General features: G+C 51.0%; 1 protein-coding gene across 3 annotated transcripts in view; it reads right to left on the reverse strand.

Moving 5' to 3' along the window:
• Positions 1 to 19,258, reverse strand: part of CCDC18 (coiled-coil domain containing 18) — a 1,483,839-nt gene that overhangs the window by 951,856 nt on the left and 512,725 nt on the right. The window lies entirely within an intron of this gene.

A 19,258-nucleotide genomic window follows, 5' to 3' on the forward strand; every position in this document is an offset into this window, starting at 1 on the left:
GCTTGCTGCCCTCGATTGCACAACGTATTCTGCGATCATTTCCTTTCACCACGTACGTCCTGATGGCTGAAGAGCTCTGGGTTTTATATGGTTTTGTTTTCTGGTTACTTAACAGTGGTCTCGTGCTTGTGCCCACGGGCTTTGTCACTCTATTCTTTAGATGTGTCGAAGTGTCTCTCATGGTAGCATGTTACCTCTTTGTTGTTTAGTGTCCCAAATCCAGCTCTTTCCCAAACTCCTGTCCTTTTAAATTCAGAAAGAACAGCGTAATAATAGGCACTGAAATTGCTGTGATCATTTCCCCATTTAGTCTGCGAGTGTATTTCAGTCTTTGATTTCTGTGGTCATCATTGCGCCCTACTTCGCAGGTGGGCATTCCCTAAATAACCACAGTAATAAGGTTTCTGTTTTTGACCTATGGCCTTCTTCCATAAACACAGCGCTCCTCTGTGTCAGATTTTTGCAGGCCGTGTCTTGGCACAGTGATTTCTGGAAGTGGCATGTTGCTTATTTCAGTCAGAAGATGAGAGGCAATGTGATTCTATTGATGTTCTTGCCAAGTGTTCCAGGACTTGTCAAGGGCATGAGAAATGTTACACTATTTGTACCACTGAGCAGGCGTAAGGATTGCCAGTCGCGACATGCTGTTTGCAAACCGGCCAATTTAATAAATTAGCCTTTAGAATGGGTTGTGATATTGAAAGGGGTGGGTCTAGATACCGACAACTGTGTAACAGACATTCTGAGTTCCTTCACCCTTCCTCTCCATAAACCCAAATGTTGCTGAGGTTGATACCGATGGCCTGGTGAGGTATTTGCACACCTTAATGTATACAGCTGCGAAGATGAGCTGAAAACAGACTGTTGGAAGACTTGTTTTTAGTACCCTTGGATTCAACCCCAAAGAATGTATAATCCTGACTGGAATTTGAAAAATTATACCAATGATCATGCATGCTATAACTTTGTAATAGCAATTTCCAAGACCCTAAAAATGACAATTCGATCCCAGATAGAAAATGCTAGGTTCCTCTGTGTTCTGTCAGGTGGGTCACATGACAAAGGAATTCAGGAACGGATTTATGAACAATTTATTTGTGAAGGCACCCTGTGTGACATTGTCAGTATGAAAAACTCCACTGCATCCGGAGTGAAAAATGCTATAATAGTTGGCCTGGAAAGCATGGGCATATCTCTGGATATTCTGAGCCAGAAAGGCATTGGTCTGAATACAGATGGAGCTGCTGTGAACCTTGGTAGTATATCTGGTGCTGTGAAGCAGCTACTGGACGAAGTCTCCAAACATCAAGGATGGGACAATTGCGATTGCATTGCAGTTGTGCACTGTGTAGCTCACAATCTAGAGCTTGCTGTGTGTGATGTTAAAAAAAAAGTTGATACATATCCAAATTTGAAGAGGTGCTCAAAGGATGTTTCAAACTATATTATTATTCACCTAAGTGGAGATGGGAACTTAAAGAGATAGCTGATAATCTGGAAGAGCAGTTACAACATTTTGGTGGCTTGCAGCAAATTAGATGGGTAGCAAGTCAGCACAGGGCAGTAACAGCTCTTAAGACAAACTGGGAATGTACAGTACTTCATCTTGAGCACCTCGCTACTGGTAGTGATGAATATTCACACAAAACCAAAGGATTGCTTCATGACATGAAATCAGAGAAGTTACTTTATTTCTTGCACTTCATGATAGACTTCACAGAGCGGCTTCAGCAAGTGTCTAAGGCATTTCAACAAGAAGACAGTCTTATTTCTGAAGTTGCAAGAATGTGTGAGTTGCTTCAACAGAAGCTAATACAGCTGAAAACAAAGCCAGGAAAAGCACTAACACAATTTCAATTGCTTTTTAAAGATGGGAATTTTGCAGAGGTCCTGTTACTAACACAGGCAAAGCCTGGTATAAAAGGCAGCTCTAATGAAAGTAGTGTCAAGGAAGACACTACTGAGTTAATAGAGAATGCGCTTTCTTTTATAAGTGACCGGTTTCTAAAGCACATCTCTGGCAAGCCGCATTCTTTGTTTAACATTTTTGATTTTACTTTGTGGCCAGACTCTGTTGAAAAGATTAGAGGTTTTGGGGATCAAGAATTTGAGGACCTTGTTATGTACTACAAAAAGATACTTACTGATGAAGAAATTCAATCTGCCCCTGGAGAGTGGCTAGATTTTAAAAAGCGCATAAGCCTGTATCCCTCTTCACTCAGCTATTGAAAAAACGCCCAGAAGAAGTTAAACATGTCCTTCCAATTGTAGAAATCATGCTTTCCATCAGTCCAACAACAGCAATATGTGAACGGGGGTTTAGTCGCATGAACCAAATAAAAAATGAGCTCCGTACGTCCCTTAAAAGTGACAATATGTCTGCTTTAATGCGAATCCAAATAGATGGGCCGGAGTTAAACACTTTTGATCCCACCCCAGCCGTTTTACATTGGCTTTCAGCAAATCCAAGAAAGACATATTATGGGCCACAAACATCCTTGTCAAAACAAGACTGTTACTGAGTCAGAAGATAGCGATTGAGTTTATTGCTAAACTTTCCATCTTAAAATCAGCACCATTTGCCTTAACCAGTTAGTAAATGCTGGTGCGTTTTGTTCTTTTACCATTCACTGTTTGGTGTCTGTCAATGATACTTCTGACGATTTGCCATGGTGGAGCAGCTGTTTGTCTACCTTGGAGACAGACATCCCCAGTCACAGACCTGGGTTAAATCCATCACGTTCTTTAGCTCACTGTTCGCCACCCCTGTTCAGGACTGGCTTTATGCAAATCAGTCTTGACCATGATACTTCTGACAATTTGCCATGGTGGAGCAGCTGTTTGTCTACTTTGGAGACACTCACCCCCAGTCTCAGACCTGGGTTGAATCCATCACGTTCTTTAGCTCACTTCCCCACCCCAGTTCAGGACTGGCTATATGCAAATCAGTCTTGACCCTGTGCCTCATGGGGACAGTCCAGCCCGAACTGCCAAGCCAATGGACTCCTGACAAGGGCCCTGGGCCTTTTTTCAATAAAAATAAAGCAATGCCACAGTTACAGCAATATAAACGAAACACAAGTGGACAGCTCGAAAGCTGACAATTTCATCCAACCCGAACAGTAGTGCTTTTGCTGAGACCAAACCCAGGACATTGACACAGCCTTCCAGGTCCATGAATATGTTAAACTGTCCCTATTTTGAAAGAACAAGCACTTGATCTCTGGCCATAAATACTGATGGCTCAGTCTGTTTCAACCTCGATTGATACAAATACATTGGTCCTGTTGCACAAAGTTATTTCAAGAAAGAATAGCATTCAAAGGACAGAAGGCAGCGTTGGATCTGAAGAATGCAACCCTTAGCTCAGAGCATCAGCATCTTCCCTAACAAGTAAGTGCCTGATATGTTGTCATGGATGTTATTTCAGTGACATGTTAACGTTTATGGGGTATTTTTAGCCATGTATGTTCGTAGAAACGTTCACCACGGCACTTTGATACACACATCTTCGGGAGGTACTGGGTGATAAATTAATAAAATTTGCTGTTGCCCAACGTTTTCTTGGGTTGTTGGCACTGCAAATGTTTTGAAAAAAATCATATGCAATCAATTTGTGGATTGAGTGCATTGATGTTAGGCCAAGTAGAAAAGTCTACTCACTCGACCTGCAGGTCAAGTAGGATTTTTTAGATTTGTCGAGCCATAGACTGGGACACCCAATCTTTTCCACTGTTGGAATGGGCCCTTAATCCCTCAGGGTCTGCTTCTAAGCCAGGGCATAGCAGATCTTAATGCTGAGAACGACTCAGCGAGAAATGGTCCTTTTCTGCACTGCCCTCCCCTTCTTTACTCCCACATACCCCACAAAGATTTGGTTGTTCACCCAGAACTCTTTTGTGTAGTCACGGTAGAACGACAATGCTTTTTTTTAGATCAAGTTGGTGGAGACGCTCCTCTTCCTTAGAGGGATGGTGGGCAACGTGATAAATTGACCCAGATGGAATGGAGTTCCAACTTTTGGCAAAAAGGAAGCCGGGTGTACAGCACCACTTTGTCCGAAAAGGGCATTAAATAGGGAGGCAAGCAAGAGAACGTCTGCAATTCACTCACCCTCCGGGTTGATGTAATCGCCACTAGAAGGCTGTTTTGATGGTCAACATCCGGTGGGGACAATTGTTTAGAGGCTCAAATGGAGTACACATCATCAGGTAGGTGAGGACCAAATTAAGGTCCCACTGTTGCATAACAAAGTGTGTGGGTGGAAACAAGTGAGCCAGCCCTTTTAGAAATCTTTGTACAATAGGAGACTTGAAGAGAGAGGGTTGGTCTGGCAGCCACAAAAAAAGCTGACAGAGCAGAAAGATAACCCTTGAAAGTTCCCAAAGCAGAGACCTGTTGGGCAAGGGTTAGAATGAATTGCAGGACAGTAGAAAACATGCAGAAAGAGGGTCAATAGAACTTTCTGTACAGTATAATACAAACTTCTTCCAATTTAAAGGCGTATATGGACGTAGTGGAGGGCAGCCTGGCCACCAGAATAACATTACAAACCTCGGGAGGAAGGTCAAAAGCCATTAACTGCCACCGCTCAATTTCCACGCATGGAGGCGCAAAGTTGACAGGTTCAGGCCCAAGCTGCTGAGACAGAAGATCCTTCCGAAGGGGCAGCCTGATCGGAGGATCGATGCTCATCTTCAGAAGGGCTGGATACCAGACTCTCCACGCCCAGTCCGGAGTCACAAGAATGACTGGGGCCCGGTCGCTCATGATCTTCTTCAGAATCCTGTGCAGGAGTGGTATGGCCTGAAAGGCGTACAGCAGGCCTGAGCTCCACTTGTGACAAAAGGCATCGCTGAGCAATAGCCGCTTTGGAAACATCAGGTGCAGTATTGCAGACAATCTGTGTTCTCTTCAGTGGTGAACAAATCTAACCAAGATTCTCCCCACTGTTTAAAGAGACTTTGCACCACCTTTGACTGGAGACGCCATTTGTGATCCGCTAGGCATTGACGGGTGAGTTTGTCTACCCTGACATTCAAAGAACCTGCCAGGGTTTATGCCCTGCTGTTCCAGTAATGTCCAGAGATGAGGGGCCTCTCAATAAAGGGTCCACGACCCAACCCCGTCCTACTTGCTGCAGTATCACATGGCGGTGGCGTTGAACTCCGCCAGAGACCAGTGTCCCCTGATCTCCACCTCTCCCAGAAGGCCGCTCCATCCCAGAAGTGGTGTATCTGTCACCACTGTTATTTCTCGTTGGGGGAAGAGAGAGGGGTCTACTGTTAACGCAATTGCGCTTCTTCAACCTTCACTGCAGATCTCTTGCAGTTCCTTCCAAGATCTGGACCACGTCGGTGAGATTTCCTCAATGCTGTGCACACTGGAACTTCAGGTCCCACTGCAGAGCCCGCATATGCTTTACCAAAAAGATGCAGGAGGCCATGAGGCCCAACAGCCTCAGAGTTGGTCTCACCGAAATCGAGGATAGAGGCCGAAACAGGAATAATAACCTGAATATCTAGGACTCGGTGCTTGGGAGGATAGACCAGAAACCGCTGTGTGTCTAGAACTGCCCCAAATGAAAGGGAGCGTCTGAGAAGGAGTCCGGTTTGACTTCTGCACGTTTATAGAGAATCCCAGTGAATGCAGGAGATCCGCCGTAGTCTGAAGGTGGGAGACGACAGCCTGGGTAGAGGACGCCTTCAGCAGCCAGTAGTCGAGGTAGGGGAAAATTGATACCTCTAACCTGCGCATATGAGCTGCTAACACCACCATCACCTTGGTGAACACCCGAGGGGCACTGGAAAGGCTGAAGGGGAGCACAGTAAACTGAAAATGCTTGCAGCCTACCTTGAACCATAGGCAACGCCTGTGGCCCGGCAGAATGGGGATGTGAAAATACGCAACTTGCAGGTCCAATGCTACCATCCAGTCTTCTTGGTCTAGGGCAGACAAAACCTGAGCTAGAGTGAGCATCTTGATCTTCTCCTTCTTAAGGAAGTGATTGACAGTCCGAAAATCTAAAATGGGCCGTAACCCTTTGTACTTCTTTGAATCAGAAAGTAGCGGGAATAACAATCACTGTCTACTTCTGAAACCGGGATCCTTTTTATAGCTCCTTTGACCAAGAGACCTATAACTTCCTCCAGGAGCAATTTCAGATGATCCTCTGTCAGCTGTTCCAGATTTAACAGAATGGGAGGAGGAAAAGAAACGAAAAGCAGAGAATAGCCCTCCTGAATGATCGGCAAGTTCCCGATACCAGTCCTACTGCTCTGTAGACTTTTCCTGGTGTTCCAGAGGGTCCATAGACTCCTCCCATTCCTCTCCTGTGCCTAGCACATCCTTAAAGTGCTCAGGTGACAACATAGAACCCCCGAGTTCAATCTATGTCTGAATTGAAGTCGAGCAACGTTGTTCCGATTCCATGTCTTCGGAGATGAGGATGGGGCTGGCACTGGCGGCGCCGCAGGCACCGACATCGGGTCCGACACCGGAGATCGTCCTGGTATGACTGGCGTCGACCTGGATTCAGGATTGGATCCATGAGGACCCACCAGTACCTCTTCAGACCTTGCGGGCAAGAGAGCTCACCAGGGGGTTGGCCAACTCAAATACGCGGCGCATGGCCTCGTAAAATTATTTTATCTGAGCGGGGGTTGCTCCAGCTCCCGGAAAGGGAGGAGACATGAAGTCAAGCACAGAACTGTGTCTAGAGCGTCGCCGCCCCCAACCTCTTTCGACGACGGACAACAGCCGAGGTGAAGATGAAGTCCTTGGACGACTTCTTCTTATGCCTCTTGCCAAAGTGTAAAAAGGACCTCGAGTGGGACTTAGAGGACTTAGAGCTCCGTGAGCGGTCCAGAGACCTCCTCTTCCTCGATTGGGACCTCCAAGGAGTTTCGCTCAACGGTGTTGAGTGCCGGGCCGCAAGGATCTTCATCACCCGCTCCCTCAAGGCCTTCAGAAGTCAGAACTCAACTTAGAGTTGTGGTCGCGCTCGAGACACCAGAGACTGACGAGGTGGAGGGGGTCAGTTACCAACATCATGCGGTGGCAGGGAAAACACGGCTTGAAACCGGTCTTCCTCAAAGACATCCAGCGCACACAAAGTTGGAAAAAATTTCCAGATCTGACAAAAGTCGAGAAAAAAACCTGTCAAAAAGCAACAGAGAGATGGATAGCTCTTCCCAGATCGGCCCTTGACTGGCACAAAAAAAAAAAGAACCTACGTCGGGGGCGTGGCCAAGCAGCATGGCCGACAGGACGTGAGCTCTGCCAGCTCCCGTCCTGCGGACCCGAAAATCCTGCTTTTTATCCTGCCCAGGCTCCGGTGAGCAACCCTGATCGACCGGAGATATTGTTGAAACTGCGGGGACCTTCCCTGCCGAAGTCCAGCTGGCGGGAGTAGCGGAGTGGCCGCGGAGCAGCCCCGGTGATCCGGGAGCGGCCGCCACACCTACGCGAGCCCGTGGTCTGGGCCTGATCGGCCAGGAGAGGCCATATCCTGGAGTGACCCGGTGGGCCGGCGGGGGGGATCGAGGAGCTTGTCCCGGGTCTGGACCCTGACCCGGGGGACGGCGCCGTGAGCGGAGGCGTTGTAGGCGGCCCCGGACCGAGGGACGCCCCGGGAGGAGTCTCGGCCCCGGTGAAACAGGTCGCGAGCACCGGTTGACGGACAGGGGGCTCCGGGTCCGTGTGGGCGCCCTGGCGTGCGCTTGCCCAGCTGTGCCGCTGCCTACCTGGGGAAAGGTCTGCCGTCCTGGAGCGGGGGAGCGGCTGGAGAGCCGAGGACCGGAGTGTGCCCCTCCCCCACCGGGCCGCCATCTTGAAGTCGGCCATCGGGCCGTGGGGACTGAGAGTGACCGGCGGCGCCTGCAGGCCTGGGTCCCAGCGGAGACTGACGTGGCCGTGAGGTGAGAGCGGGCTGGGGGCCCAGAGGAGCACAGAGCAGCGGCGCGGACGGCGCAGGCACAAACACTGAGCCCCTGACAGACTACGCGGGGCCGGCCCAGTTCTCCCGGGCCTACCTGCCTCCTGGAGCGCAGGGGGGGGGAGGGGCGCAAGATCCCCCCATTGACTCTCGGAGGGGCCCTGGGCCTCTGGAGGAAGTATTGGTTGAGGGGCAAAGATTGGACTCCTGATTGCGGTGCCGGGGTGGAGTGCCTTGGGCCCCCCCCTGCCAGGCTACTGGCCGAGAGACTGGGGCATACGAGCTACTCCGCCCATAAAGCTGGGTGCGGAGACTAGAGTGACCTGCTACCTGTGGGGCCCGGCTGGACGAAGGGACACAGCGCCGCACCCACTGGGGTCCACAGGGACCCTCGACGAGATCGCGCCACCCGGCTGGCGAGGTGTGGTTGCCGGATTCCTCCTTGACGGTGGACGACGCTTCCTGACGGTGCCTGAGGTGCCTGGGACTTGCATGCGACGGGAGGGTTGGGGAGTAGGGACGCCCGACTGACTGTGCAAGGGTGAGAGCTCGAGCGCGACTCCTCACAGAACTTTCCGCCGACTGGGTGGAGGCGGGATTGGGCTTGCTGCTGCTCTAAAGGCAGGCCATCCCCGCATTGGGATCATTCCGAAGATGCGTAAAGACAGGGTGTCCCGCTCGTCACAGGCCAATACGATCACCCATTACACCACGCAAAGACTGCCGCCCCAAAGGATTACACGCCAATCGGGCCAGGATGAGGAGCCGGGGGACCCCGGTGAGCCCTCCCGTGCGGAACTCCTAAAGGCTATTCAGGGCTCCCACTCAGCGTTGGAGAGGCAAATCGAAACAGTCTCCATCGACGTCAACCTCCTGCGGACAGACCTCCGTAAGGTGGCGGACAAAGTCACAGATGCGGAGGCCAATATCGTGCAGCTACAAGGGGAGGTGGCCTCTCTCCAGAAGACGGTCACACACCTTAAGGCGACGACTGGTGCCTTGGAGCGGAGAGCCGAGGACGCAGAAGGGAGGGCGCGTCGCAGCAACATTAGAGTCCTAGGGGTCCCGGAGAGACTGGAGGCTGGAGACCCTGAACGCTTTCTGGAAACATGGATTAGAGCAAAGCTGTGCCCGCAGGGTCTCTCAGAAGTGTTTGTCATCGAGAGAGCTCATCGAGCCCTGGTTCCCCCGCCACAGCCGGGGGCCCCGCCGCGGGCTCTGATTGCCAAAATATTGAACTATCGGGATCGAGACTGCATCCTGCGAGCGGCGAGGGAAAAGCCGGACCTGGCCATTGAAAATAACCGGATTTCAATATACCCAGACTATACCCATCAGGTTCAGGAGATGAGGAAATCCTTTCTGGGGGTTAAGCAGAAGCTCCGGGCGATGCAATTACAATACATGTTGCTGTATCCCGCCAAACTCAAGGTGCTGGCTCAGGGCAAGGTACACTTCTTTGAATTCCCGGAGGAAGTATGGGAATGGCTGGAAGTTAGGGGAGATGGGGTTCCACCGGGAGCCCGTGGAGGGTCCAAGGAGACATGGGGGAGCCGACCCCAGCGGCAGCGGAGGCCCCGGGGCGGACGGAGACGACGCTCTACGTCGGAGCACACGGAGGAACCTAGAATCACGGTTGGGGCTGATGGCGGAATGCTCCTGGAACCCTTGCTACAGGGGGCCGTGGCGGAGTCTCAAAACCCGCTGGAACCTGCGGAAATCCTGGTCCCGGACACGATACCAGCTGCGGTGCGGGACATGGCACCGTCGGACCTGGTGATTCAGGAGACTGGGGGAGCTGGGGCCCTGGAGGTGAATGGCCCACCCTGAGGTGATGTAGGAGCTGTATGTACTTTGTCTTTGGATGGCTGCTGTGGCTCCCGGGGTGGAGAGGGGTATAGGTGAACACTGGATTGACATTGTACCCAGAGCCACCAGACTTTGCATTGTGGGTTGGAGACAGGGGCCGGTAGATTTGCACTGTGGGACTTGATTGATAAGTGGGAGGTGGGTGTGCTACTATTGGATCTGGTCCTGTATGGTCGACTACAGTTGGGCCGGAGCCGGGCGTACTCAATGTGAGCATTGGGTCATGCGGGGAGCTGGGGGGGGGGGGGGGGGGGGGGGGTATGCAGTTCATAGTTGTGTGGGTGTGTGATGTGTTGTGAGGGGTGTGTGGGGAGGCTGTGCACGTCCTGGCACCAGCGGGGGAAGGGCGGGTTGACAGGTTGGGTTGTTGTCGTTATCCTGCTCGAGGGTGGGGGAGGGGGGGGGGGGGGGGAGTGTTCTGCAAATGTTGCAATTGGGGGGGGGGGGGGAGGGGGGGAACTGTTTAAGAATGTTGGTATAGGCATCATGTGTATCACTGTTCAGGCCCCAAGGAGGCGGTATTTTGGCAGCAGACTGCATGGCCCGGCTGGGCACTTACAGGAAACATGGGATACAAATTCTTAACGTGGAACGTGCGTGGGTTGGGCACTTGTACCAAAAGATATAGGGTCCTATCCTTCCTTCGGAGGCATGGCATTTCGATTGCATGTTTGCAAGAAACGCATCTGAATGAGGAGGGAGCGCAAAAGCTGGCTAAAAAATGGCGGGGTCAGGTCTTTCACTCTTCCTTTTCGACGTATGCGCGTGGGGTCTTGATCTGGATAGCGCCCGGGGTCCCCCTCGCGGTACAGTATGCGGAGGCGGACGTTGAGGGCAGGTACCTGCTGCTGAGGGTGAAGTTGAATGGCAGGGACCTTACACTACTTAATACATATGCGCCTAACATAGACGACGCGACCTTCTACCCACAAATGGAAGACGTCTTAGTGTCGGACGTGGACAGCCCTCTCCTGTGGTTCGGAGACTTTAACTGTATCCTGGACCCTGCCCTGGATAGGCATCCTCCCCGAGTGGGGACGAAACCTCGCATGACGGCGAGACTGCGCGAGGTCATGGCGAACTTGGGGGCAGTAGATGTGTGGCGTCAGAGTCACCCGTCACAGAAACTGTACACCTGTTACACTCCTACACACGACACCCATAGCAGGCTGGATAGGGTCCTCGCCGCAAATATGGATGCGTCGTATTCCCTAAAGGTCACCCATCTGGCCCGCTTCCTGTCTGACCACTCCCCGGTGTTGTGCGCTACGCAGGACGTCGACCAGCCTTGCCGCCCCCGTACATGGCGGATGCCTGCGGACCTACTACAGGACCCATTGGGTAGAGATCATGTGCAGACTACACTCACTAATTACGTCGACCTGAACTGGGAGGGGGACGACGTGTCCCTGTCGACGAAATGGGACGCTCTGAAAGCAGTGGTGCGGGGTGAATGCATGGCGCTTACTTATGGGGTCCGCCGACAGCAGACTCGCGAACTGCGGGAAGCTGAAGACACCCTGCGGACTCGACAGGCCTCACCAAATCCTGGGGAACCGGAACTGGCCCTGGAGCGGGAAGCCCAGGAGCAAGTACACGATATACTTACGCGCCTCGACAGATACACGCTAGGTCAATTTAGACAGCGTCTCCACAGGGAGGGGGACAAATCCGGCCGATTATTGGCCTGGATTTTGAAGAAAGAATCGGCCCGGTTCGGATAGTTGCCCTGAGGGGCCCTGATAGGGTCATGGTGCATTCGGAATCCGGTATATTGCGGGTTCTCAAAACCCACCTGCAGCAGGTGTATACGGCAGATCCGCTGGTCACGGAGGCATCCTATCAGCCTTACCTCCGAGGTGTGACTCTTCCGGCCCTTCCGAGGGAAGCAGCGGAAGAATTAGATGGGGCTTTGACCCTCCACGAAGTGCGGGTGGCTATGGCCGGCCTACCGACGGCGAAATCCCCGGGAGGAGACGGGTTTCCTTCCGCGTTCTACCACACGTTCGGAGACGTCCTTGGCCCCCTCCTCCTCCAGGTCTTCCTTACAGCGCTGGAGGATGGAGCCCTTCCACCCACAATGTACCAGGGTGAGATCTGCATGCTTCTAAAGCCGGGTGGTGATGGTTATGACCCCGCGGCATACCGCCCCATCACAATGATTAACACGGATGTCAAGATCCTGACCAAACTCTTAGCCGCTCGGTTGGCGCCGTACATGGTCCAGTTGGTTCACCAGGACCAGTGTGGATTCATCCCCGGACGCAACACCGCGATGAATCTGCGGCGATTAACCCATGTAATGCATGAGGTGCGCGGTAGGGAGGATCCCCAGGTCCTGGTTTCGATAGACTTGGCCAAGGCATTTGATACGGTTAGCTGGGGGTACCTATCAGAGGTGCTTCAACAGGTGGGATTGGGGCCCGTGTTTCGCTAGTGGATCCAGATACTGTACCGGGCGCCTCGAGCCAGAGTCAAACTTGGGGCTGCACGCTCTGAGGACTGGGCGTTGGAGAGAGGCACCCGTCAGGGATGCCCCCTCTCGCCGCTCCTGTTCGCCCTGGCAATTGAGCCGTTGGCGGTGGAAGTCCGTACCACGATGTCCCAATGGGGAATCAAAGTGGGGAGTAATGTGCACACGGTGTCCTTGTATGCAGACGATGCTCTGTTTTACTTAACATCTCCGCGGGACGCGCTACCGGTTTTGCTACGGCTACTGGACCGTTTTGGTGCAGCCTCGGGCCTGCGTATCAATGCAGGGAAGTCCCTCATCTTCCCCCTAGCGGGATGTAATGTGGACGCGCGCGGGGACTTGCCGCACCTGGGTCTGCGGTGGGAACTGGAAGCCTTCCGCTATCTGGGGATACAGGTGGCGTCGTCGGACGAACAATTGCTGGCCCGCAATGCGGATAGGGTGGTGCACTCACTACAACAATCGGTGTCATTCTGGAACACATTGCCTCTCTCCCTGATGGGACGACTGGCAGTGGCGAAAATGGTGATGCTGCCGCGAGTGCTGTATGTGTTGCAGAATTCACTGTGCCATCTTCCCCCGCGGATGTTCCGCACTCTTAATACACTCCTTACGTCCTTACTCTGGGCGGGCAGGCGTAGTAGAGTTGCCTTACACACGGTTGACCGGAGCTGGGAGGAAGGGGGGTTGGAGGCGCCGAGATTCGACCTCTACTACTATGCTGCTCAGCTGTTGCCGGCTGCCAGGTGGTTCGCGGATGCGGACACCTGGGAACTACGACTCCTAGCGGGGAGTGCGGATGAAAGAACAGTACCGATGGCCCTGATGCGCGGCAGGGGCGCGGATGCGGCACCGCCGTACATAGTGCGCCACACCGCAGCCATTTGGCAGCGTGTTGTGGAAAAAATCCTACGAAGGGCCCCCTTTCACAGGGAGCTGCCGATATGGATCATGGCCCCAGTGGTGGACATGGAGGTCCACATGCCATTCCATGACTGGAGAGCGGGTGGGTGCGAGCTGTTGGCAGATCTCTACCCGGACGACACGTTTCTATCTATCGAACGGGCGACGGAGACGTTCGGACTCGGTGAGGGACAGTTCCTACATTACAGGGGCCTCCATGCAATGGCACGGGATACTTGGCCTCAATTCCCTGATGCGCCCCCTGTGTCCCATACCCTCAATATTATCCTTTCCTGTGGTAGGGGCAGGAGGCTAATAACCCTATTGTACTCAGCCATGCGGCAGGACTCCACCCCGCCGGTTCCCCCGGCGTGGGTGGCCTGGGAGGCTGACCTGGGGGTTGTTTTGGACCCGACACAGCGCAAACGCATTGGTACCCTCACCCGAAAGGTGTCGTGCAATGCACGGTTCAAACTGACACACTTTAACTTTTTACACCGAACATATGCGACTCCGGTTGCCTTGAAGCGTATCGCCCCGGACAAGCGCGATGACTGCCCTAGGTGTGGCGCGCCGGGTGCCTCCTTCCTTCATCTGGCGTGGGACTGCCCGTTAGTTTACACCTTCTGGCAGTCGGTGGTGGCGCACATTCGTAAGGTTACTGAACTCCGGATGGAACTGACCCCCCTGCATTGTTTGTTAGCCTTAGTCCCCAAGCCCAAGAAGTGTAATTTGTCCTACAAAATGTTACAACTACTTTTAGTACTGGCAAGGAGGAGGGTGGCCATCGCATGGATGGGACAGAGGGCCCCAGAGATGTCGCAGTGGCTTAGAGATGTGGGGGAATGGTCCCTGGCGGAGGAAACCTTCATGCAAACCGTGCGTAGAGATGTAAAGCTACAGGACGACCTGCTTGCGTGGAGAATGATGCGAGTGGTGGGAGAGGCAGCCGAAGACTCGGATGGCACAAGTGCGGAGTTGTTCACCCCTGGGGATACAGGGTCTGAGGATGAGAGTGGTGGGGAGGGTGAGGGAGGGCAGTGAGTTGGGGGAGTGCCTGACCGCACACGCACGTGTTGGATGCAAATGGGAGAAATTGTGTTTTGGTATCTGAAGGTTTCATTCCTAATCTACGTAATGATCGCTGCTCTATCTGCCGATAGGAGTGCCATAATGAGGTGAACGACCTGTATACACATGTTTTAGTCATGAATGCCAAAGTTTTGGGGGGGAGGGTTCCTTTGGGGAGTTGGGGGGTAACCTGTATAAAAGAAAATGAAAAGCAGAACAGAATTTCCTGCCGCGCAGTTACATGGCTAGGTTCATGACCTGGCTTACATGCTATCACCTACCGCCGCCCGGCCTTCGGGTTGTGGGCTGATGGGCCGTGTACACAGAAGTATGTTATTTGACATGATGTCGTAGCTTTCTTGTAGCTGTCGGCGCAACTGTTATATGCTATCATTGTCTGCGACAAAAATAAAGTTTAAAAAAAAAAAAAAAAATGAACCTACGTCCGCGCGTCTGGGTGGCACGTATATAGGTACCAACGCCGTCACACAGAGATGAATGGATCCACCCAACGGCACACACAAGAGGTACTGCTCAGAAAAAGTTCACTGATCTGGCCTGATGCCTGGGAAATTAAAAGGTAAGGAATCTGCAGCTAGAAGTCACTATCAGATAAAAGTAAAAACCATATAACAATCAAATGGAATCAGTGTACCTAATAAACATTTCTTGCATACTGATCTACATCCACTTCTTTTCTTATAAACATTGACCTTAAAAACTTTCAACATATCAGGGTTAATGTGGGACAAACAAAATAACACAATCTAAATCCTGTAATTTATTATCACATAAAGTGGATGCCATATTAGTGTGTGAGAAGTTGTCTCACTTCCCTTTATGGCAATTTAGATCTGCTCTGTAAATTGACAAATAATTCTTCTTAGTTTGTGGTCTACTAATGTTATCACATGGGCAGAGTTACATTTTGCTTGCCCACCATATTTAAATAGTGTTTATTTATCTTTCTATAACAGTCAGTTTTATCTGATTCAACATGTGCCTGGGCACTACTTTTTGACAGAATAACTTAATTTGAGGAGTGGACAGGTGCATGTAAAAATCTACGTACTTTAGAATAAATAGCCGCAATGTCTATTCAAATTTTCTCATCATTCGCGAAGTTGACCCTTCTTGCACATTAATTAATTGTGTATGAATAATGGCTCTTGAGCAAATTAGAGGTCAATCTTTACCCACCTAATAGGGCTCCCAAAGAATACAAAAGGCATTTGTCAAGTCTAATTCCAAACTGAGGCCTTGTACGGACAGACTCTTTTTGACAGAGACTAAGGATTTAAGTAAAAATGTGTAGCAAGAATAAGGTGTGCACTGGATGTGCGCCTAGAATTTGTCCCAGATTTCTTTTTTTTAAATCCTACAAATGAAGTGTGAAAAGCAGTCGAGCAAAAATAAATTCCTGTTTTTATCGTTTGTTTTTACTCTAGCTGGAGACATTCAATTAGAGCCCCGCTGCAGGCGTCAGAAGGTAACTCCATTAGGAGATGTAAAAGGACAGACCGTTTACCCAGAGCTAATAACTTAGATCAAATACTGTTGTATTTTCAATAAAGACCTCAACGACCGGTTGTTTTTTTACTGTTAGATATTTATGCAGTAAAATATTAACCCTTGAGTGATTGTCGGTTTCTGAAGCACATTTTTTAAATCAAGTTGATGGATATGTGTATGGTCGTTTGGTCTATCACAGGGAGGTCCCAGACCCATCTTTTGGAAGACCGCAAACATGAGATTCCATTCTACGGAGTTGGATGCTTTCTCAGCGTCAATGTCATGTGATCTGTGTAAATTGTGTCTTATGGCGCTGCCTGGCATACACCCAGATTGATCGGGGATCACTAATGAACTGATGCAGGTATTCAGTCTATTTGCCAATATTTTAGCTAGGACCTTGGGCTTTATGTTCAGCAATGATATCGGTCTGTATGCAAGAAAAATACAACAATGTTACTGCTTCTAAAGAGAAGACGGCTGTAATGCCAGAAACCGGTCCCCGGGAGCTTGTTTCCTTCCCAGTGTAAGAATTGGCTTTTGTAGTTTGGTTTGCCCTGTTCCCATCATGCACTGGGACAGGAACAGACTAATTTGCATACAGCCAGGTTCTGAAACTGGGATGGTGCAGTGAGCTAAAAAACGGTGTTGGATCTAGCCCTGATCTCTTGACTGGGTGAGAGCTTTCTGCTTAATTCAGAGACTCTGTCCCTCGCCACCCCTTGTTGTAAATATTTTTGTCCACCCTAAGCGTGGAAGGGTATACTCAGACATGAGTCCCTTGCTCATTGCACCATCAGGATTCAAGCAAACCGGGCCGAAGACGGCTGTAATGCCAGAAACCGGTCCCCGGGAGCTTGTTTCCTTCCCAGTGTAAGAATTGGCTTTTGTAGTTTGGTTTGCCCTGTTCCCATCATGCACTGGGACAGGAACAGACTAATTTGCATACAGCCAGGTTCTGAAACTGGGATGGTGCAGTGAGCTAAAAAACGATGTTGGATCTAGCCCTGATCTCTTGACTGGGTGAGAGCTTTCTGCTTAATTCAGAGACTCTGTCCCTCGCCACCCCTTGTTGTAAATATTTTTGTCCACCCTAAGCGTGGAAGGGTATACTCAGACATGAGTCCCTTGCTCATTGCACCATCAGGATTCAAGCAAACCGGGCCGAAGACGGCTGTAATGCCAGAAACCGGTCCCCGGGAGCTTGTTTCCTTCCCAGTGTAAGAATTGGCTTTTGTAGTTTGGTTTGCCCTGTTCCCATCATGCACTGGGACAGGAACAGACTAATTTGCATACAGCCAGGTTCTGAAACTGGGATGGTGCAGTGAGCTAAAAAACGGTGTTGGATCTAGCCCTGATCTCTTGACTGGGTGAGAGCTTTCTGCTTAATTCAGAGACTCTGTCCCTCGCCACCCCTTGTTGTAAATATTTTTGTCCACCCTAAGCGTGGAAGGGTATACTCAGACATGAGTCCCTTGCTCATTGCACCATCAGGATTCAAGCAAACCGGGCCGAAGACGGCTGTAATGCCAGAAACCGGTCCCCGGGAGCTTGTTTCCTTCCCAGTGTAAGAATTGGCTTTTGTAGTTTGGTTTGCCCTGTTCCCATCATGCACTGGGACAGGAACAGACTAATTTGCATACAGCCAGGTTCTGAAACTGGGATGGTGCAGTGAGCTAAAAAACGGTGTTGGACCTAGCCCTGATCTCTTGACTGGGTGAGAGCTTTCTGCTTAATTCAGAGACTCTGTCCCTCGCCACCCCTTGTTGTAAATATTTTTGTCCACCCTAAGCGTGGAAGGGTATACTCAGACATGAGTCCCTTGCTTATTGCACCATCAGGATTCAAGCAAACCGGGCCGAAGACGGCTGTAATGCCAGAAACCGGTCCCCGGGAGCTTGTTTCCTTCCCAGTGTAAGAATTGGCTTTTGTAGTTTGGTTTGCCCTGTTCCCATCATGCACTGGGACAGGAACAGACTAATTTGCATACAGCCAGGTTCTGAAACTGGGATGGTGCAGTGAGCTAAAAAACGGTGTTGGATCTAGCCCTGATCTCTTGACTGGGTGAGAGCTTTCTGCTTAATTCAGAGACTCTGTCCCTCGCCACCCCTTGTTGTAAATATTTTTGTCCACCCTAAGCGTGGAAGGGTATACTCAGACATGAGTCCCTTGCTTATTGCACCATCAGGATTCAAGCAAACCGGGCCGAAGACGGCTGTAATGCCAGAAACCGGTCCCCGGGAGCTTGTTTCCTTCCCAGTGTAAGAATTGGCTTTCGTAGTTTGGTTTGCCCTGTTCCCATCATGCACTGGGACAGGAACAGACTAATTTGCATACAGCCAGGTTCTGAAACTGGGATGGTGCAGTGAGCTAAAAAACGGTGTTGGATCTAGCCCTGATCTCTTGACTGGGTGAGAGCTTTCTGCTTAATTCAGAGACTCTGTCCCTCGCCACCCCTTGTTGTAAATATTTTTGTCCACCCTAAGCGTGGAAGGGTATACTCAGACATGAGTCCCTTGCTCATTGCACCATCAGGATTCAAGCAAACCGGGCCGAAGACGGCTGTAATGCCAGAAACCGGTCCCCGGGAGCTTGTTTCCTTCCCAGTGTAAGAATTGGCTTTTGTAGTTTGGTTTGCCCTGTTCCCATCATGCACTGGGACAGGAACAGACTAATTTGCATACAGCCAGGTTCTGAAACTGGGATGGTGCAGTGAGCTAAAAAACGGTGTTGGATCTAGCCCTGATCTCTTGACTGGGTGAGAGCTTTCTGCTTAATTCAGAGACTCTGTCCCTCGCCACCCCTTGTTGTAAATATTTTTGTCCACCCTAAGCGTGGAAGGGTATACTCAGACATGAGTCCCTTGCTCATTGCACCATCAGGATTCAAGCAAACCGGGCCGAAGACGGCTGTAATGCCAGAAACCGGTCCCCGGGAGCTTGTTTCCTTCCCAGTGTAAGAATTGGCTTTTGTAGTTTGGTTTGCCCTGTTCCCATCATGCACTGGGACAGGAACAGACTAATTTGCATACAGCCAGGTTCTGAAACTGGGATGGTGCAGTGAGCTAAAAAACGGTGTTGGATCTAGCCCTGATCTCTTGACTGGGTGAGAGCTTTCTGCTTAATTCAGAGACTCTGTCCCTCGCCACCCCTTGTTGTAAATATTTTTGTCCACCCTAAGCGTGGAAGGGTATACTCAGACATGAGTCCCTTGCTCATTGCACCATCAGGATTCAAGCAAACCGGGCCGAAGACGGCTGTAATGCCAGAAACCGGTCCCCGGGAGCTTGTTTCCTTCCCAGTGTAAGAATTGGCTTTTGTAGTTTGGTTTGCCCTGTTCCCATCATGCACTGGGACAGGAACAGACTAATTTGCATACAGCCAGGTTCTGAAACTGGGATGGTGCAGTGAGCTAAAAAACGGTGTTGGATCTAGCCCTGATCTCTTGACTGGGTGAGAGCTTTCTGCTTAATTCAGAGACTCTGTCCCTCGCCA

This window comes from Lissotriton vulgaris, chromosome 1_1 (assembly GCF_964263255.1).
Source record: "Lissotriton vulgaris chromosome 1_1, aLisVul1.2, whole genome shotgun sequence".
NCBI lineage: Eukaryota > Metazoa > Chordata > Amphibia > Caudata > Salamandridae > Lissotriton > Lissotriton vulgaris.